The 22,643-nt window shown below is 31.6% G+C and overlaps 3 long non-coding RNA genes across 8 annotated transcripts; all 3 read right to left on the reverse strand.

Annotated features, from left to right (window-relative positions):
• Positions 1-5,339: 5,339 nt before the first annotated feature.
• On the reverse strand, positions 5,340-7,559 carry LOC108200402 (uncharacterized). The gene is made up of 6 exons (XR_010289020.1): positions 7,434-7,559; positions 7,273-7,331; positions 6,453-6,529; positions 6,185-6,252; positions 5,847-5,986; positions 5,340-5,754 (listed from the first exon to the last, which is right to left on the reverse strand). It is a non-coding gene; the product is annotated as an uncharacterized LOC108200402 (long non-coding RNA).
• A 2,047-nt stretch (positions 7,560-9,606) lies between these two features.
• On the reverse strand, positions 9,607-13,237 carry LOC108194710 (uncharacterized). 2 transcript variants are annotated; one of them, XR_010289021.1, is made up of 6 exons: positions 13,085-13,237; positions 12,923-12,981; positions 11,142-11,226; positions 10,495-10,560; positions 9,995-10,071; positions 9,607-9,852 (listed from the first exon to the last, which is right to left on the reverse strand). It is a non-coding gene; the product is annotated as an uncharacterized LOC108194710 (long non-coding RNA). The 2 variants fall into 2 exon arrangements; XR_010289022.1 differs by lacking the exons at positions 10,495-10,560; positions 11,142-11,226.
• A 1,537-nt stretch (positions 13,238-14,774) lies between these two features.
• Positions 14,775-22,240, reverse strand: LOC108204272 (uncharacterized). 5 transcript variants are annotated; one of them, XR_010290277.1, is made up of 10 exons: positions 22,090-22,240; positions 21,934-21,986; positions 20,913-21,012; positions 20,628-20,791; positions 18,570-18,661; positions 18,291-18,366; positions 17,816-17,928; positions 16,968-17,727; positions 16,247-16,736; positions 14,775-15,320 (listed from the first exon to the last, which is right to left on the reverse strand). It is a non-coding gene; the product is annotated as an uncharacterized LOC108204272 (long non-coding RNA). The 5 variants fall into 5 exon arrangements; XR_010290276.1 differs by having other exon boundaries at positions 16,857-17,727; XR_010290278.1 differs by having other exon boundaries at positions 16,247-17,727; positions 17,816-17,842.
• Positions 22,241-22,643: the final 403 nt, after the last annotated feature.

The raw sequence follows: 22,643 nt of genomic DNA on the forward strand, positions 1-22,643 counted from the left end.
TCAGATCTACAGAAATACATTAGAAAAACAGGTGTGATCTTTTCAAAACATAAAATTATATGATTATAATTATGTGATTGTTTATTGTTTTTCATATTTCATGATTATGTATAATTGGGTTGTTTCGTATCCTATTCCGTCTTTTTTATCTATTTTGTCCGAATTTGAGTCCGAATTTGAGCATATTGGATATGTGTTATTAATCTTATATTATATAATCAGTTACATTTTATGTGTTCTGTTTCTTCATGTTCACGTTCGTCTCTTAGTTTTCACTAGTGCTCTTGATGATTGTGTGCGATTCTTGGATGGTGGCGGTGGAAGTGGTGTAGTGGTGACTTAATTAGTGCGCGTTGTAATATTAGATTAGATTATTCTGATTGACTATTTTTATTGCGTGATATTAGTTTTAGCTTTGTAATTTTGGATATGGTTAGGTTTTAATGGTAGTAATTGTAGAATTTAATTTTGGTTATTTTTGAATGACTAGTTGACTCTTTTAAATTTGTTCATTTTTGGATTTTGACCTTTCTTTAATTTGAATTGTTGTGTTTTATTAAAAGATTAATTGATAGAATCTTTATTGCCGATTATTGTACTTGAATTCCATTATTCATGGGGATCATAAAAGATGGCTTTATTGTGCATTAATGAGGTATTACTGCACCATTAATGGTTTATTGGTGTATACCAAATTTATGTTGTGATTAGCTAAAATCGTGATAAATTTGTTTATCAAGATTTTGTTTTGTATTTGATTAGATATATCCTAACTATGCTTTCAGATTTTAATTATATATATTTTCTTATCTATATTTTAAATATTTATTGACATAATTATCAGTTATTTTTTGATAGGATTTATATTTTATTATGTATATAACCAAAGAGATCTCATTATCTCTTTGGTGTAGATTTTTTAATGATTTGTTTTACATAAACTTTTGTTTTTACTTTCCTTATTCTTTAAAAGTTATATTATATTCATATTTTTATTTATGAGTTTGCTAACTCTTTTTCTACTTTTTAGATAGTTTTATTATTTTTGTTGTATGTATGAACTTATTATGTTTTTATTGTATTTTATTTTTTCAGGGTACGCGAGCGGAAGATAGAATGGCGGGACCTCTTATGGTGTTTTCTTATCGAACATTAAAGTTTTATTGTCTAAGTGTCTTCGGTCATCTCTGCATGTCCGAGGGTTAGATGGTAAACTTTCTTGAACGAAAAGAACTCCTTGCGACGGATTTTGTATTCTGATACAATTCGTTATACGAGAAATTATTTTGTGACAAAAAAAAAATGTACATTTGTATCTCTAGTGTGTTGCCACAAGATACAGCATTTATTACTGCTGCCTGTACAAAATCCATGCAGTCTTGACAAAAGCTAGTTATTTGCTAATCAGACTTATAAAGATTTTTAAAGATGCAATTGAACAATATGTAACCAGGTGATTTGTTGCCACTCCGATCAGTTGATTTCATGTCATTGTAAATAATTTGATTGCAGCGCTTGGCAGACCTTAAAAACAGATATATCTTCCCATTCATCAAACTTCAACTATAGGGGTAACAAGTGAAGTTACGATCACAATCACGATACACCACAAAAGAGAAATCAAGATGGGGCGTTGTAATTGGATCAGCGCTTTGTCTTGCTCGCGCAGATTGTCGTACTCGTGCTTTGGCATAAAGGCTTGCTGGAGAGCGTTGCTGAATAACGCCATGGATGTGTGTTGTTTGATTTGGGGATTAGGGTTCGGAGATGACAAGTTAATTGACTGTCATGTCCTCCCTCCGTCCCAATGAATTGTATACAGTTTCCTTTTTGGGACGTCCCACCAATTGTATACATTCCAAAAGTAGTAAACTTTTATAATATAAAACATCATTACACCAACTACTTTCTTCCACTGTCTTCATTCTATAATAATATAAACACTATTACACCCACTACTTTTCTTCACTATCTCAAATCTATAATTAAATATAAATGGGTCCTATCACTATACTCACTTTTCACATAATTTTACTCATTTTTTACCTTTTTTCCTGATCTCCGTGTCCCTGGGACGGAGGGAGTACTTAGAACAAGTCATGTGGTTGATGTACCCAGTGCATGCATAAATTAATCTGAAACCGATTTAGTCCGGTCATAAATAAATCTGAAACCGACTTAATCACGCGCATAAATTAATCGGGAATAATATAAAGGTCCAAAACGAATAATACTAATATTGTTTATTATTCTCTAAATTTTATTTAATTTATTATTTTTGAGATATAATTTTGTATGTATTTTTAATTTTTATAAAATATAATTTCATAAATAATTTGATGGAAAAATTTCTAGATATAATTAAAATTTTAATTTCAACTAATTTCAACTAAAATAGGAAAATGACAAAATGAGTCATGAAATTATATTTTATAAAAATTTAAAATATAAATAAGGAAATTCTTACAACATTATAAACATATATATATATATATATATATATATATATATATATATAGTTATTGACATTGATTTTAGACAAAAAGGAAATTGTTCTTGTTTAAACTCTAATCAATTTGATTTTGTTTGTTTAAACTCTAATCAATTTGTTTCGTGACAAATTCATATGTCGCATTCTAGCTTTCTCATCGGTATTACATTCAATCATACAGATTATTACAAACATCGTTAAGATATTCTATATTATGAATTATATATTTTGAACAAGCATCGTTAAGATTTTCATCTATATTTTTTATTTTCTTAATATATTTAACTAATCATCACTTGCTTATATTCATCTAACAATAAAATGTTTTATGTTCTTCCATCACTAAGATCACAAAAACATCCAACTTCGGCACCTAAACAAATGTAATATAACCCGGAAGAAAATTGGTAAATTATGAACCACTGTTCCAAAATGCAGAATCCTGTTTTAACACACACACAAGCTTATTATATACATTATACAGTTCAATAAATAAACAGAAAAATACTAGAAATACTTCAAGTAACTTAACGGTTACTTGAACATCATCTATTTTAAGTCTTTTGAGCCCTGATCTTACATAGGAATAAGAATAAGACAATATGGTTACTAGCAAATTAGCGGGCCTTAGAAAATTGTTTTTCATCATTTTGGAGCATCATCTTCATTGTTTACTGCAAATCATCTTCCTTGTTTACTGCAAAGAAGAATGTGAAAATCAATGACTTTCATACTAGAAAATTTAATAAATTTCAAGCACATTATAACTTAACTATAAGCATACCTTCACCATTTATGAGCCATCCGTCTCCCGGATATTATTAAACAAAACAATCTTTACGTGAATAAGATTGTATTGAGTTTGCTTTATGGCAGGGTCGGCTAGGAGCTCAGCACAAAATTCTAGCCACCTACATAGAGCTCGCTGAGGGAAGATGGATTGTGCTTTGGAACAAGGTCGGAAATTCCTAGAGGTGGTGCCAGCCTCTAGGTTCTTTTACCTCATCAGCTGCATAAACACAAACACTGGACACAACACTTAGTGCATTGCCTACAATACCCAAAGATATGGACAACATCCATCAAATCAACTTACAACACATTCTTCACACCTCAATCATATATCATAGAACCATCAACTATCCGATCATTCTCACGATTGCACTACCAACACAAAAACAAGTCTGAAACGACTTCAAGCAATACACAAACCCTTAATTTATACCCACACAAGCATTCACAAATACTATCTCAAACATCAAATTTCTTTAAAACATGCTTTTCATAAACCACACTAATTACCGTAAATCAACTAGACAACTCAATTTTGTATAACCACTACACACATTAATGCATACACACACACACACACATTGAACAAGTCACATTTCATAATCCACATATTCATAAATCAACTAGACAACTTTATTTTGCATAACCACTAGACACACAAACACTCACACACACATGAAACAAGTCACATTTCATAATCCACAAACTCGTAAATCAACTAGACAACTCAATATTGCATAACTACTAGACACACGAACACTCACACACACATAAAACAAGTCACATTTCATAATCCACATATCCATACTCGAAAACCCTCACCAGCAACTAAATACGCAACTGAAACCAAAAACACCAAAACCGACGGCATAAACACCACCATCCAATAATAATCCACCGTCTGCTGATCCGTCAAATAAAACGCCCCGGGAAACACATCCTCCCCGCCGCCACCGCCACCAGAGCTCACATTTATCGACAACGGCTGAATCCTCAAATCCCGGCAAAACACGCGTTTCCCGTCCTTCGCCGGGAACACAATCTTCACGCTAATCGAGGTGGACACAACGATCACAATCACGATACACAACAAGAGGGAAATCAAGACGGGGCGTTGTAATTGGATCAGCGCTTTGTCTTCTTCGCTCAGATTGTCGTACTCGTGCTTCGGCATGAAGGCTTGCCGGAGAGCGTTGCTGAGTAACGCCATGGATGTGTGTAGTTTGATTTGGGGATTAGGGTTTGGAGATGACAAGTTAATTGACTGTCATGTACTAGAACAAGTCATGTGGTTGATGTACCAGGCATAAATTAATCCGAAACCGATTTAATCCGGTCATAAATTAATCTGAAACCGACTTCATACGCATAAATTAATTGGGAATAATAAAAAAATTCAAAACGAATAATATTGATATTATTTATTATTCTCTAGATTTTATTTTACTTGTTATTTTTTGAGAGATGGTTCTGTATGTTTTTTTAAATTTTTATAAAATATAATTTTATAAATGATTTGATGAAAAATTTCTAGATAAAATTAAAAATTCAATTTCAACTAAAACAGGAAAATTACAAAATGAGTCATGAAATTATATTTTATGAAAAATTAAATTATTAATAAGAGAATTCTTACAAAATTATAAAGAGATTTGTATATATAGTTATTGACATAAAGAGATTTGTATATATAGTTATTGACATTGATTTTAGACGCGAGAAGGGAAACTGTGTTTGTTTAAACTCTAACCAATTTGTTTCATAACAAATTTATATGTCAGCATTCTAACTTTCTCATCGGTATTACACTCAATCATACAGATGATTACAAACATCTTTAAGATATTATATCTTATAATTTCTTTAAATTGTCCTCCGTGAGCTGAGAAAAATGTTCGTTCATCTATATTTTAATTTTTAATTTTCTATTTTCTTAAAATTATTATATTTAACTAATCATCGTTTGCTTGTACATTCATCAATAATAAAATGTTTAATGTTCTTCCATCAATAACATCACAAAATGGGCACCTAAACAAATGCTACATATAAACCAAAAAAATTTGTAAATTATGAATAACTGTTCCAAAGTGCATAATCCTATTTTAACAGGTCAATAAATGTCAATAAATAAACAGACAAATACTAAAACTACTTCAAGTAACTTGATGGTTTCTTGAACATCATCTATTTTAAGTATTTTGAGCCCTGATCTTACATAGGAATAAGAATAAGACAATATGGTTACTCCAATCTACACTGCTAGATTTAAACTTGATTCTTTTAAATTCAGAAGTTCCACGATGTGCTGCGTTTGTTTTATCTTCAACTAAATAGATAAGTAGGCAGCTTCTTCATAATAGTAGATAACAAGCAGATTAGAGGATTAGCGGGCCTTAGATAATTGTTTTTCATCTTTTTGGAGCATCATCTTCATTGTTTTGTTTACTGCAAATCATCTTCTTTGTTTACTGCAAAGAGGAATGTGAAAATCAGTGACATTCATACTAAAACATTTAATAGATTTTAAGTACATTATAACTTAACTATATAATACGCATACCTTCAACATTTCTGAGCCATCCGTCTCAAACATATTATTAAACAAGACAATCTTCACGTGAATAAGATTGTATTGAGTTGGTTTTATTACAGGGTCCATGGTAACTCAGCACACAATTCTAGCCACCTACATAGAGCTCGCTGATAGACAACAAAAACCAGTATGATGATTGGTTCCTATCAACAATCTTATCATGTCTCTTTTGAAATAAAATGATATAAATGTATGGGAAAGAGAAGCAAGAACTAAAGGTCAAACTAATATATATTGGTCACTGCATAGTAATATTTAAGAGACATCATTTATATGTTACTGAATTAAATAGGAAGTAGATCAACCTTCAGCAATTGTTTGCTCAGATGAAGAGTTCTTCTCTTATTTCAGTTAGCCGAGTCACAAGGAATCCCTAGCAGTGGTGGCAACCTCTGGGTTCTTTTGCGCCAAATGAAGCAGCGGCACGACTAAACACATAGGACAAAATGGGCATATAAAGTTTGTTAGACAGATAAAGACAGAAATTTTATAATATTACATATATTGTAAGAAGTTTGTACATGCAAAACCAATTTTATTGTTATACACAAATCAAGCGAAGGGTGAAAATACCATATCGAGAAATGTTGGCATTTCTCTTTGTCCACTTAGAGCAAGGTTTGGTAGAATCACTTTTATCCCTTGCCGGCCTGACATAATGAATTTCAATATTTCACGAATTTCATATTGTACGCATTAATTATAAAGTTAACAGTTATGAGAGTACTTAAATATTAATTTATGTCCTTTCAGATATCACAATAAATAAAGTTCATACAGAAACCTATAAACGTAAATGCACAGCCTATACACATAATTTATCACGAATTGCAAGATAGCGCCGCTTGGACGGATCCTCTCTCAGTGTTTTGAATTAAATAAATGTGATTCAACAAAATATAACACAATAATATCAACAATATCTAGATTCTTAATGCCCATCTCTATTGCTAAATTTCGAGACTGTGGTTTCCCTTTATCATCTCTATCCAACAAGCAATGATCTCTTATAAGTATTTCCATAGACATACAGAAATCAAAAGGTAGTTTACTTTCTAATTAACTTCTACATTATACTACAAGAAAAAGGGTGCTCAAAACTAACACAAAATATTCCGATACAGCTAACCAACACAATCACGATAAACAGACCACAATTACCACAGGTCATTCAAAACTAACCACAAATCACCCTTATCCAGTGACAAAATATTCCGATACAGCCAATCAACACAATCAAGGGCACAATCAATCATAAAATATTCCGATACAGCTAACCAACACAATAAAGCTGATCACTATCAGTTATCACATATATGTTCAAAACAGACCACAACTAAATGAGATCTATCTAGTCAATTAAACATTTTCGTAACAGAAATCAAAATTTTACCCACTGAGGTGGCAATAGAACATAGTTTTGTTTTGCTGGAGCATCTTCTTCATTGTTTACTGCAAGAACAAATGCGATAATTAGTGAGTTTCGTATCAGATAAATTAGCTATAAAACAATCGGAATTGAAAATCTAGGGCTTAAGAAAACGATATATATACCTGGTTTTCGGCTTCGAAACGGACAACATAAAGAATTTGAACATCGATCTAGCAACACTGAATTATGAATACACTCGAATAGATACATACACACACGATTATTATCGATCGATGCGGCGTGCCCTAGCACGAGGAGTTTAGAAGAGATTTTATACCTAAAATATAAGTGGGGTAAGTGATGGGCTAGGGTTTCTTCTGGATAATCGGAATGGGCTTTTTATAAATTATAAGATGGGGTAAGTGATGGGCTTTTTATGAGTTACTTTATATAACTATGATAGTAGAATTTTATGGGCCTCGTTTGATTTGATAAGTGAATGACACGAGACCGTTAGTGTGATTGTTCAGAATTTTATATGTTAAACATGTATTTTATATGTTTGATTGTTTTTTTATTTTGAATTAGATGACGGTGAAAAGCTCCGTGACTACATGCTAATTTTCTTCGCTAAATTTTATATGCTAATGTTCTCTATAGTTTAAAAAGTTTGAAATGTTGAAAATTTTGATATTCAAGCAAACTTAATTTTAAATATATGTTAATAAGTCTAATTATAAAAAAATAATAAATTATAATTGAAAAATATGTATTATATTATTAAAAATATTAAATTAAATTAATTGAAATCCATCAAATATAGGTATAGGGTTTTAAAAAATTATAATTTAATTTTAAATATTTGTTGCTAGATTTATCTTATTTAGCATGTAATTTATATTAAAATGTAATAATCGAATATATGGATATTTCGTGGTTTGAATCACTTTCAATTACCGTCATTAAATTACATATCAAATTGATGAGAAATATTTAATATAATATTTAGAAGAGTTTCTTTATATGATTAGGGTTTATTTCTCATCAATAATATAATCGAATTTAATTTATAATATAAATTTATAATTATTTAAAATTCCAAACAGCCATATTAAATATTATATTAAAATTATATAAAGAATATAAAAATACAATAGTATCAATTATTTATTAAAATAATATATATTTAAGACTATTTACTTAGATTAATATTTCTGTTGATTAATTCAAAAACACCCAAATCATAATAGATTTAAGATAATTTTTGATAATTTAAAAAACCTTTCATTTTCTTAATATCTGTTAAAATCACCATTGTCATAAAAAAAACTACATGATAAATATTTGATATAATTGATACATTAATATACATACGTGCATAAATGAATGTATATACGAACTTCTCTGGAAGATCCACAGTGCGATCGCAGGTATAAATTAATCCGAAACCGATTTAGTCCGATCATAAATAAATCTCGGGAATAATAAAAGAATCCAAAACGAGTAATATTAATATTATTTATTATTCTCTAGATTTTATTTAATTTGTTTTTTTTAGAGATAGTTCTGTATGTATTTTAAAGTTTTATAAAATATATTTCTTAAATAATTTGATGAAAAAATTTCTAGATAAAATTAAAATTTTAATTTTAACAAAAATAGGAAAATTACAAAATGAGTCATGAAAATCTATTTCATAAAAATTTAAAATATAAATAAGGAAATTCTTATGAAATTATAAAACGATTTATATATAGTTATTGACATTGATTTTAGACGAGAAAGGAAATTGTGTTTGTTTAAACTCTAATCTAAATTCTAATCATTTTGTTTGTGTTTGTTTAAACTGTAATAAATTTGTTTCGCTTGTACATTCATCAACAATAAATTGTTTTATGTTCTTCCATCAATAAGATCACAAAAACATCTAGCTTCGGCACCTAAACAAATGCTACATAACCCAGAAGAAAATTGGTAAATTATGAATAACTGTTCCAAAATGCAGAATCCTGTTTTAACACACAAACAAGCGTATTATATACATTATACAGGTCACTAAATAAAAAGACAAATACTAGAAATACTTCAAGTAACTTAATGGTTACTTGAACATCATCTATTTTAAGTCTTTTGAGCCCTGATCTTACATACGGATAAGAAAAGACAATATGGTTACTACCAATTCGCGGTCCTTAGATAATTGATTTTCATCATTTTGGAGCATCATCTTCATTGTTTACTGCAAATCATCTTCCTTGTTTACTGCAAAGAAGAATGTGAAAATCAGTGACTTTCATACTAGAAAATTTAATAAATTTCAAGTACATTATAACTTAACTATAAGCATACCTTCACCATTTATGAGTCATACATCTCCCAATTATTATTAAAGAAAAAACAATCTTTACGTGAATAAGATTGTATTGAGTTTGTTTTATGGCAGGGTCGGCTAGGAGCTCAGCACAAAACTCTAGCCACCTACATAGAGCTCGCTGAGGGAAGATGGAACTCATCCTTGTGCTTTGGAACAAGGTCGGAAATTCCTAGAGGTGGTGCCAGCCTCTAGGTTCTTTTACCTCATCAGCTGCATAAACACAAACACTGGACACAGGCACAGTGGACATATAATATATCTTAGAAAAATAACGATGGAAGTTTCATAATTTTGCATATATTGTAGGGAGTGTACATATAAAAACCAATTTTTTCGTTATACAAAAATCAAGCGAAGGGTGAGGACTACCATCTCGAGAAATGTTGGCATTTCTCTTTGTCCACTTGGTGCCAATTTTGGTAAAATTAATTTTATTCCTTGCCAACCTGACATAATAAATTACATATTCTACGCATTAATTAAAAAATTAACAATTATGAGAGTACTTCAATACTAATTTATGTCCTTTCAGTCATCACAATAAATAAAGTTCATACAGAAACCTATAAACACTACTAGAAAAACGTCAATAAACATCAGTTAAAAACCCATGTTTATGAAAAAGAGAAACCGATGTCTTCGTGGGTGATGTTAAAGATCCCCTCATTTAACATCGGTTTCAAACTGATGTGAAAGATGTCGTATGACATCGTTTCTTAATTTGAAACCGATATCTATATCTTGATGTTAAATTTTTAATGCACATCTATAATTTATATATAATTATAATATGATATTTTTATCAATTTAAAGATATGTAATAAAGGTCAAAGAAAAGAAAAGGTGCACTCATATACTCAACACCACACCTTTTTTTAGCGAGCTCTACAGTGTTTTTCCCCCCTTCCCGACCAGTACTAGTACAAGACTTTGGCCTGCAAAGAGAAAGGAGAACAATTGCAGGAAGTAATAACTGTTAATGTGGCAAACAGGTTTATTTTTCAGAATAACAACTCAAATAAAAAGTCTCATACTAACACTTATAATGCAAACATTTGCACTCAGTAAATGCAGGAGCTAGTCCCCAAAATAAGATGCAAGTAAAAGAAAGGAACACAATTACTCAGCAATAAATAATTTATAGAGTTTAAACTTCAAAACAAGACTAAAAATTGGAAACGCATCTGTAGTTCCTTTTTCGAACCACATCTGTCAATGAACCACACCATTAAATTCAGTAACAGAGATTAATTACAACAGAAATTTATAAGTCTACAACAGAAAGAGGACCCAAATAAAAAACTACTAGAGAGTCACAAAAATAAAACTAAAAGAAATGGAGAAAGCATCTTCAGTTCCTTTTCCTGACAACATCTGCTTATGTCTGAATTATATTTATGAACCACAACATCAAATTCAGTAACAGAGCTTGAATGAAAGATTAATATAACAAACTAGCAAGCAAAAACTATACAACAAACACTGGAAAACAAACATAAAAAGAATATAAGGTTACCCTGTGTTGGAGTTATTCATGCCCAAAAACTTTCTGTTACAATCTTCATATGATTTAGCCAATTTTTTGTTCTGGTGGAGCGATGCTGCACAGATCAAAAAAATTTGTCAAAAGGCTAAACAAGACTATTAACAAACAGTTATTAGATTATACTCATCTCTCTCAAAACTCACCTTCATAATTTAACTACCTCTGGGTCCCTGAGTTAATTAGTAATTAGTAATTTAGGATAAGAACAATCACTCAACTAATTACAAATTAAAAATTAGGGTTTCAAATTGAAACCCCCAATTCTAAAATTAGGGTTTAAAACTTACCCAATTCAAACTTTAACCTCCGAATTAGCTCTAAACTCTGACTTGAACTCCGACTTGAGCTCCGACGACCCTCTAACTTTTAACCTTTAACTCCCGACTGGAACTTCGACAGAGAGAGAGTAGACAGCCCAAAGAGAGAGAGTAGACAGCCAAGAGAGAGCAGACAGTAGTGGGAAGTGAGTTTAGCAGTGAGGTGAGAGTGAGTTCTTCGGTCGACAAGATCGAGTGAGAGAGGAGATCGAGTGAGAGACAGCAGTGGTTTACGATTTTTGATTTTATGTTTTATGTTTTATGTTTATGTTTTATGTTTTTGATTTTGATTTTGATTTTATTTTTAATTTTTGATCCACATCAAAAATAAAGGGGGGGGGGATTTTGCTAAGGCAAAAAACGAGGGGAATTTTTAGGAGGGAATGAATTATTTGGCTAAGGGGGGAAAACGGGAAACGCGCGCTTCTTAAATTTTTAAAACAGACTTATAACATCAGTTCTTCTAAAACACCGATGTGTATATTAACCAAAGACAACAGTCGTTCAAAACCGATGTGAGAAAACCCTTTTACATCGGCTCCAGGAGCAACTGATGTCTAATAGGCGATGTCTATTCTACTTTTTCTAGTAGTGAAACGTAAATGCACAGGCTACATACATAATTAATCACAAATTGCAAGATAGTGCCGCTTGGATGCATCCTCTCACAGTGTTTTGAATTAAATAAATGTGATTCAACAAGATATAACACAATAGTATCAACAATATCTGGATTCTTAATGCCCATTCATTGTTAATTTTCGAGACTGTTTGGTTTCCCTTTATTATCTCTATCCAACAAGCAATGGTATCTAATGACAATCGAAAGCTTTCCATAGACATACAGAAATCAAAATGCAGTTTACTTTTCTAATTAACTTCTACATTATACTACGAGAAATAGGGTGCTCAAAACTAACACAAAATAGTATCACAATATCTGGATTCTTAATGCCCATCCATTGTTAATTTTCAAGACTGTTTGGTTTCTCTTTATCATCTCTATCCAACAAGCAATGATCTCTTACAACAATAGAAAGCTAAAGTATTTCCATAGACATACGGAATCAAAAAATAGTTTCCTTTTCTAATTAACTTCTACATTATACTACAAGAAAAAGGGTGCTCAAAACTAACACAAAATATTCCAATACAGCTAACCAACACAATCACGATATGTTCAAAACAGACCACAATTACCAAAGGTCGTTCAAAACTAATCACAAATTACCCCTATCCAGTGACAAAATATTCCAATACAGCAAACCAACACAATCAAGGGCACAATCAATCATAAAATAATACGATACAGCTAACCAACACAATCAAGGGCACGATCTCCCAGTTATCGCATATATGTTCAAAACAGACTACAATTAAATGAGATTTAGCTAGTCAATTAAACAAGCCTTTCATTACAGATCAGAATTTTACCCACTGAGGCAGTAATAGAACATAGTTTTGTTTTTCTGGAGCATTTTCTTCATTATTTACTGAAACAAAAAATTCGATAATTAGCGAGTTTCATATCAGATAAATTAGCTATAAAACAATCGGAATTGAGAAATCTAGGGCTTAAAAACACGAAATATATACCTGTTTTTGGGCTTCGAAATGGATAACATAACGATTTTGAAACATCGATCCAGCGATTCAGCACTGAATTATGAAAACACTCAAACACGCACGATTATTATCGATCGACGCGGTGTGCCCTAGTCTAATTGGGAAGCCGCCGCCTTAACCTGCACGAGGAGTTTACAGGTGATTTTATACCTAAAACATATGGGCTAGGGTTTCTTATGAATAATCTGAATGGGCTTTTTTTAAGTGATGGGCTAGGGTTTAATCTGAATAATGGGAATGGGCTTTTTTTAAGTGATGGACTGTTATTGTGATTGTTCATAAACACGTTTGACTGTTTTTATTTTGAATTGATTTTCTTCACTAAATCATGGATCAAGTTCTCCGTAGTTTAAAAATTTAAAAAATGTTGAAAGTTTTGATATTTAAGCAAATTTATTTTAAAATATATGATAATAAGTCCATTTATAAAAAAAATAATAAATTTAAATTTAAATATTAAAATATGTATTATAGTCTCGGATATAAATATGATCATAGTCTCGGAAAAAAAAGTAAGTCTTTTTGTATATCAAAATATTTGAAATGAATTTTTAAATTCTAATTTGATATTTATTAATGTAGGCAGTTTTTATTTTTGATATATTGGAAAAAGTAGTTTTGAAACTTTCCTCCAATATCTCCGAAACTGAAAAAAGGTAATTTTTATTTTTGATATTTTCAAAATTAAAAATATAATTCGAAACTTTATTTCAATAATTTTGATACAGAAAAAGGTAGGTAGATTTTATTTTTGATATACTGAAAATGATAGTTCTAAAACTTGCTTCTAATATACCCGAAACTAAAAAAGGTAGTTTTTATTTTTGATATTTTTCATCCAAAAATTTCAGAAAATTGGAGGAAAAAAAGTAAGTTTTATTCGATATCAAAATAATTGAAAAGAAATTTCAAATTCTGATTTGATATTTATTAAGTTAGTTAGTTTTTATTTTTGATATATAGAAAAATGAGGTTTTGAAACTTTCCTTCAATATCCGAAATTGAAAATGGTGATTTTTATACAAAAAAAGTAATGTAGATAGGTAGATTTTATTTTTGATATTTTGTATCACCATCAAAATGAGATCATTCATCTTTTTATCACCGTCATAATTAAATTTGGAAGATATAAAGTTCTCATATTGACTTGCATGGGAAACTGGGAGCTCATACTAAGACTCCTATATTCTTTTATATTTGTAAAATTAGGTGTGAAGACCGCGTGAAGTAAAAACATTTTTCGAGAGCATGCACATTATCAAAACAAATAAGCTGTTTGTTTATAATCTTAAATAACAATATTAGTTGTTATATTATCATTTTTATCACAAGTTCCCAAACTGCTTGCAAGTTGGGAAAGTTTCCTGAAAAGGAATCTGTTCTGCTTTTCTTCCAAGTATAATATCACACTCTCATTCTTTCATTTTCATGTCAGCAATAACAATGGAAAATATGCTTTGGCAATACTGATACCATTCAAGCTGAGGTGTACCAGAGTAGATAAATTCAATAACCAACCAAATATGCCACCTTGTAGAATACCAGTGTGGCCGAGATTAAGCTGCTGTAATTTGAAAAGATTACCAAGCTGATGTTGAATGGCTCCAGAAAAAAGGTTATCAAAGATCGAGGTATGTGAAGCTGGTGAAAGAAGGAATGAAAACAAAATAAAAAACTTTAAAATTGCAAATTTAAACTTTTACATTAAAGATAACACATTTGTCTAAAAGTTGAGAACCAAATAAATAGCAGCTTATACAATATCTTAATCAAGACAAGACAATTTTTGTCCACCATTATCCTACAATTTGCAAAGCCTCAAAGGCTGCTCACACTAAAAGAAGTCCCAAAACATTTCATAAATTTTTAAGTTAAAGTAGTTGAAGTACATCCTCTGTTTTCTCTGAGCAAACATCATCTTTTGTATTTGGATTTTAAAGGTGTGCTCTATCTCTCGCTTTCACAGAGCATTTCTCTCAGTAATACAACGGCCTCCATAACAGAAAATTCTTTCATCCATTTGGCCACCCCTTCGCCAAATTTGTCTGCCCAATATATTTCGGATCAATGGCCATAAAAATCTTTACGCAACTCCTAAAACCATCTTCGAAGGCCTCTTTTATTTTTTGTTTCTCAACAGCTCAATTGTTGGCCCTGTCGAGTGACGCCAATGCAAGAACATCCTTGAAAGCTCACAGGCCTAGAACTGAAAACAATCTTATAAATAAAAAGATATTCTTTAAAACATTAAACTTTATCTCTACAAGAATAGTCTATTTCTATGTGTAATCACAATTTATTACGATTACGAACTAACAATATATAAGCAGACAAACTTAGGCACATCGTCATAGAATGAACAACAAAGTTATACAACTTATTTAAAAACATCAGTTGGGAAAAGCAGTATAAAGAGGTAGAGACTTGGTGGCCTCAGATAAAGGACGTTGTGCGAATATAACCTGGTTTTCTACTTGCTGGCACCATAGTGGTGAATTGAGCCATTTCTCACCAAAATCTTACTTGCAAATTTGCTAGCTATTAATACATTTAATGGTTGAATATTCTTTATTAGATTGTATTCTAATAATTAACTTGTGTTTTATCCTTTATTATACATAAAGATAATATTTAGAAGTAATTTGTGAAAATTCCATTGACTCCTGTTTCACACTGTGCCCACTTACAGGACTTGTTCTAGGGAAAGTGACTTGTGCCTCCAAGCATTTCAAGCTCAAACTATGAAGCCCAAATAATATAGCAGGCAAGTAGCTTACTATATGTCGCAGTAAAGACAAATAGACAATGCTACTATGCCGGAAAAAATTGCAAGGGCACTCGCAAAGGATCAGATATACCTAATGCAGAATAACCCGAAGGAGGAAGTTCATTATTCACCTCGATACTCAGTTAACAGTTTTTAACTTATAGAAAACCAACAACTTCAAGCAGAAAAAGATCAGGTAGAGCAATAGTAGCTAGTTGATGCAAAAATTAAATGCCTCAAAGAGTCTGATATGAAGTTAGTTAAGTGTGTGGCTGTGTGCATATGTGGAGAGAGTTACCATAGCATATAGCAAGGATAAAGAAGCTTATCAATTCATTCTATCAAGCAATAATAATTCAGCTTACCTGAATTCATAAGCGGAAGTACAAAGAAAAGTTCAGAGAGTCCCACGAGAGAATGAATCGTGTCTGAACTGATTGCCCATACAAGATCTCCCTGAAAAGAAGATTGAAGTCCGAGAAATGACACAATAAATGAGAAGATTTCTATCATAAATCACAAGTGCTTGTAAAATAAAATTGCATGTGGAATGACTAAGCTGCAACTACGTATTACCTTGAGCTGCAAAAACATTTCATATGTGAATACAAGAAACAAATGACAACTATTATTAGCAAGGCATGAACACACAAGTCCCCTTAAAGTAAGTTGAAAAAAATAATCACCGCCTGTGGAATGTAACGATGGCTCTTGCGCTTAGGTTGGTGAACTGCTGCTGAGGAGCAGTCACTTAGAACAGTCTCCACTTGCGCTGGAGGTTTGTTTTTGAGCATACAGCTGGATGCCTGGATTTTCCTCGCCTTTCCTTGCCTCTGTCAAATCTAAGACTTTATCCTAATCATCACCAATTAAAAAATCAAAATCCACGATAAATTAAGCATCAAAACCCTAATGAAACACAGACACCAATTCAAATACACATAGAAATTGATAAAGACAACGAACTGCACATACATAAAAATCTGCTGCTATGCTCTCCGGATAAATCAGAAGGAGATAACTGCCCACGACTATGATCATATAACATAAATCAACCCTGAAAATCAGCAAGAATAACATACATACCCGCTTTGACCCTCTAGCTGAATCCGTCATATTCATGCCGATCGGCTTTCCCCGGTGTGAAAAGATTGTCCAGAGAAGGCCATTTATAAGTAAATCTCTGAGGAGGCACAGAGACCTCAGTTACGGAGCGGGTAACTGAAGTGCCTGTCCAAGTCCCAGGCTGAACATAACCGCTAGGCAAGCTGAGAGAAAATATAAAAGAAATAGCCAAAAGTGCAGAGAGTAGGGATTTTGATTCAAGAGCGTAAAGAGCGCCACGTAAGACGCCCGCGATTTTGCTTTATATAGATATAAGATTTGACATTCTTTAGTATAAAATTTTAAAAATAATATTAATTACATATACGTCAAGTGAGTAGCATGTAAACTATGAATTTTTTTACAAAGTGCTGAATCGATCCTCTGTCATCACACGTATTATATACATTATATAGGTAAATAAATAAACAGACAAATATAAAAACTACTTGAGTAACTTAGATTTTAAGTCTTTTGAGCATTGATGTTACATAGAAATAAGAATAAGACAATATGGTAAGGAATACATTGGTAGGTTCAACTACTTGGAAAAAAATCATCTACATTGCCAGCTTTTAACTTAGTTCTTGCAATTTCAAAAGTTCCCGATATGTCGCGTTGCTTTATCTTCAACGAAATAACCAAGTAGACAAGCAGCAGCTTCTTAATAGCAGATAAGTAGCAGATTAGCCAGCCTTAGTTACTGTTTTCCATCTTTTTGGAGCATCATCTTCATTGTTTACTGCAAGAAGAAATTTGAAAACCAGTGAATTGAATACTAGAAAACTTAATAGATTTTCAAGTACATTATAACTATATAACAAGCATACCTTCACCATCTCAGAGCCATACGTATCCTGGATATTAAACAAGATAATCTTCACGTGAAAAAGATTGTACTGAGTTTGTTTTACAATACCTCAAAGTGTGTACGAAAACATACCTTTAAAAAGAAGTAAAGATATATCACAAACTAATAACTTTCAACCAAACTATACAATATACTACGACAGAAAGTTTAATACTCCCTCTGTCCCGGTTACATTTTAACCGACTTTGACTTTTTAACACGTATATTGAGATGCAAAAAAATAATATCTACACTGAATAAAAAAATTCAATTCTTATACCAAATAATAGTTTAGATTCTAAACGTTTAATTGATATGAATTTTATAAAGAATTATTATGTTTAGATGTGATTTTCTTAACACCTTAAAATACATGTAAAAAAGTCAAAAGCAGTTAAAATGAGATGGAGAGAGCATATAGAACAAGATATTTGTGTGCACATAAAGTCTCTTACCTCAACAATATTTCCTCTAGGAAGGCCGACACCCAATGCAATGTCCAATGTCAGACAACCACTTGGAAAAGAGTCACTGCAGTAGACCAAATTGGAGAACAGGGCAATTTGTAAGTAATGAAAACTGAGAGTGTGTGCTTGTTCATTTCTATCGAAGTGATTTAAAGAAAGATAAGGAAAAGTTCACATTGCAGACAGAACATTCGAAATTTCGAACAGCGTTTATTAAATGCAAATAGAATTGGAAGAAGTCTACATTAATAGTATTTGAACACATACACAAGAGATCCACCAGCATTGCCTAATCTTGTTACAGCTCCTTTTCCAAATGAGTTATTAATGTCATTCATAGCTGCTTCCAATGCTTTCGCCTGTAACAAAATATTTACATCAAATATGGACATTAGATTAGTTTTGATTATGGTCCATGAAAAATATTGTAACATTCCTCATTTCCACATTGTTTGACTTATGAGCTAATTTATTTTTAGACATCCATCTTCTTCTTGAATTGTATAACATCCTATCAAGTTGATTAATCCAAGAACTGTAGTCTGTAGGTGTTTCCCATAAGAACCTGAGGCATATTTGACATCTTACGTTCTTTCCTAATCACGGTGCTTCTTAAAGAAAAATATTACCTGACAAGATTATGAAACTCAGAAAGTAAAGCACCGCATATTATATCACTATTTTAGGGTATAATATATGATGAATGCAATCCCTGTTTACGACTCCTAATAATAATAACAATGCCGATGCCTTCTACACCAAGAGTGTGGGATAGTTCATAGGAAGTGAATCATATACAGTGAATCCAATTCCGTACATATCAGACTACTTCAGATAAACTGGCACAAGCACGGATATAGTTGCAACTTTATCATTGGAGTACTTTTAACTAAATCATCCCTTGCACTATAAGTCATAATAACAAATTACTTGCCAACAAGTTAGAATCTCCAAAATGCACCATTCCAAATAACTAAAATAAGAGCAAAATTATATACTTCAACAACTAATTAACGACCAAAAAATTATGGCTAGGAACAAAACACAGTAAACAGAATACACAAAATAACAAATATATATCACATTTCCACAATAACAATTAACATAAGCTGATTACATTACCGTAAAAAAACACATAAAACCCTTCCAACTCTAATATACTTCTACTTCTATCCCTGTCAAACAACACCTCAAATGTTCTTCGCATATAATTCCTACACCGTGTATTGGGACGAGGATGAAAAGAACATCATCGGTGTGTATCAGTTTCTTTCAGACAAAAGTGGAAGCGTTAAGCTCCTTTAATAGGTCTTAGCAGAAATGTAATTAAAAAATAACTGGGATATACTTGTCATTTCACAAGTATTATTTAGGCATATTTTTCCCGTGGTTGGCTTATTATATATAGAAGTAGATTGTTCTCGCCAATTCAGTGGTGCGGATAAAAATGTTTGATTCTTCTACATACATACCAAAATTTAATATTTTTATATTAATTCCTAATTTTTCTAAATTAATATATTTATCAATTCGCAGTTTCAGACCGATACCGGAAGGATATGATAATAAAATTTTCATTTTATAAATTTCTTGTACATTAATCAATACTATGTTCTCTGTTCTTCCACCAATAACTTCATGAAAACATTAACTTTGGCACCTAAGCAAATCCTACAGAAATCTGTAGACAACTGGTAAACTAAGAAAAATCATTCCAAAGTACAGACTCGATCTTGGGTTAACAAACACCTATTATACATCGTTTAGCTCAATAAATAAATAGACAAATATAAAAACTACTTCAAGTAACTTGCACGTGCTGAACATCATCGATTTTAAGTCTTTTGAGCCCTGATTTTACATGGGAATAAGTATAAGACAATATTGTAAAGAATACATATGCAGAACTGCATGGAAGAAGGTTATCACTTTTAACTCGGTTCTTGCGATTTCAAAAGTTCCACGATGTGCTGCTTCGTTCCTTTTATCTTTCTCTTTGTAGAAGCCAGTTTAATTTTCATATTACCTTCTTGGTTATCTTTTGTACAAGTGGTATTGCAAGTGTTTTCAGATTAAAAGCTAAGAGAAAACACCTTTAAAGTTAAATTCTCAAATTTTTAATATTTAATCAATGATGGACAACAAAAACCAATATGATGATTAATTCCTAACAACAATCTTATCATGTCTTTTTAGAAATAAAATGATATACAGGTATGGGAAAAAAGACGCAAGAACTACATGTTAAACTAATATATTTGGGTCAATGCATAATTATAGGGAAATTATTTATATGTTAATGAATTAAGTAAGAAGTAGATCTACCTTCAGCAATTGTGTGCTCTTCTGATGTTCTCTCGCACACAGTTGGCCGAGTCACAAGGAATCCCTCGCAGTGGTCACAAATTATCTCCCATTTAATAGGTGCAATTTCATTAAATGGGTTGCCAGCCTTTGGGTTCTTTTGCCTCATATCAGCTGCATGACCACTGGACACAAAGAGTACATTGGACATATAAAGCTTGTTAGAGAGATAAAGATTGAATGTCATGATTTTGCATATACTGTATGAAGTTTGTACATGTAACAAATAATTTTTGTTAGTCTTACAAATATCAAGCAAAGTGGGAATTCCGCAACGAATATGTTGGCATTTCTCGTTGTCCACTTTGAGGCGGATTTGGTAGAACTACTGTTTTCCCTTGCCAACCTGACATAAGTCACATAATGAATTTCAATATTTCACGAATTACATATTCTATGCATTAATTAAAAAATTGACAGATATGAGAGTACTTAAATATTAATATATGTGCTCTTAGATATCACAACAAATAAAGTTCATATGGAAACTTATAAAAGTAAATGCACAACATACATATATAATTGATCCCAATTGCACGATAGCGCTGATTCAAATGGATCCTCCCTCGATGTTTTAATTTAAATAAGAGGCCATTTGGAGACATGCATTTCATTTCAAATGACAAGATTTAAGTTGTCATTTCAAACACTCAAATTTATACAAATATTTGAATGTCTGGATTTCAAATGAAATCCAAATCCACATTCCCAATCAGATTATTTGATCAAATCCAAAATTTCAAATGAAATCCAATTTTCCAAACAGGCCATAAATGTAATCCAACAAGATACAATAAAATCTTATCAACAATATCTGGATTCTTAATGACCATTAATCGTTCAATTTCGAGATTATGGCTTCCCTTTATCATCTCTCCAATAAGAGAAAGTATTTTCATAGATAGAGATCGAAATGTGGTTTAGTTTTTCAATTACCTTCCATATTATAGTACAAGAAAAAGGGCGCTCAAAACTAACACAAATCACCCACTTATGTTATGACAAAATATTCTGATACAGCTAACCAACACAACCAAGGGCACAATATATCATAGGGTTAGTTACCAGCATTCAAAACCCATCAATAAATCTAACCACGTATATGTTCAAAACAGACCACAAAAAATTCCGATCAAGGACACGATCTATCATCAGCATAAAGCCGACCACTACCAATTGTCACATATATGTTCAAAACAGACCACAATTAAATGGCATTTAGCTAGTCCATTAAACAAGCCTTTCATTACAAGTATCAGAATGTTACCCAATCAGGCAGATCATTGTTTTGTTTTTCTGGAGCATCTTCTTCATTGTTTACTGCAAGAAGAAATCTGATAATTAGTGTATTTCAAATTAGATAAATTAACTATTAAACAATCAGAATTGAGAAATCTAGGGCTTAAAAACACAACATATATACCTGTTTTTAAACTTCGAAACAGATAGCATCACGAAACGATTCAGCACTTTACACTCAAATAGATACATACACACACGATTATCATAGATCGTTGCGGCGATGCCCTAATCTAACTGAAAAGCCGCCGCCTTAACCTACACGACGAGTGATTTTATACCTAAAAATAAATTGGGTTAACTAAAAGGCCTGGGCTTTCTTACGAGTATTGGATTTTTCCGTGAGTTATTTTATAAAAGGTCCAAGTACATGTCATACATAACTCATGGGCTTTCTTATGAGTAATGGACTTTTTCGTGAGTTATTTTATAAAGGGTCCAGGTACATGCTATACAATATACATAATTCAGGACCACAGCTTCTTGGCCATTGGATCTAGCGATGAGAATTATAACAAAAATTTGATATGTCTGGCGCAAGAAGAAAGACCCTCAACGCTTTTTAACTGTTGGACAGGAAAAATGACCATGTCCATGATTAAAAAACGCCGGACATAACTTGTTCCGTGCTTAAAAAATGCTATCATGACTCTTGAATATTCATCGAACGGTCATAAA

The sequence above is a fragment of the Daucus carota genome, chromosome 1 (genome assembly GCF_001625215.2).
Source record: "Daucus carota subsp. sativus chromosome 1, DH1 v3.0, whole genome shotgun sequence".
NCBI classification, from domain to species: domain Eukaryota; kingdom Viridiplantae; phylum Streptophyta; class Magnoliopsida; order Apiales; family Apiaceae; genus Daucus; species Daucus carota.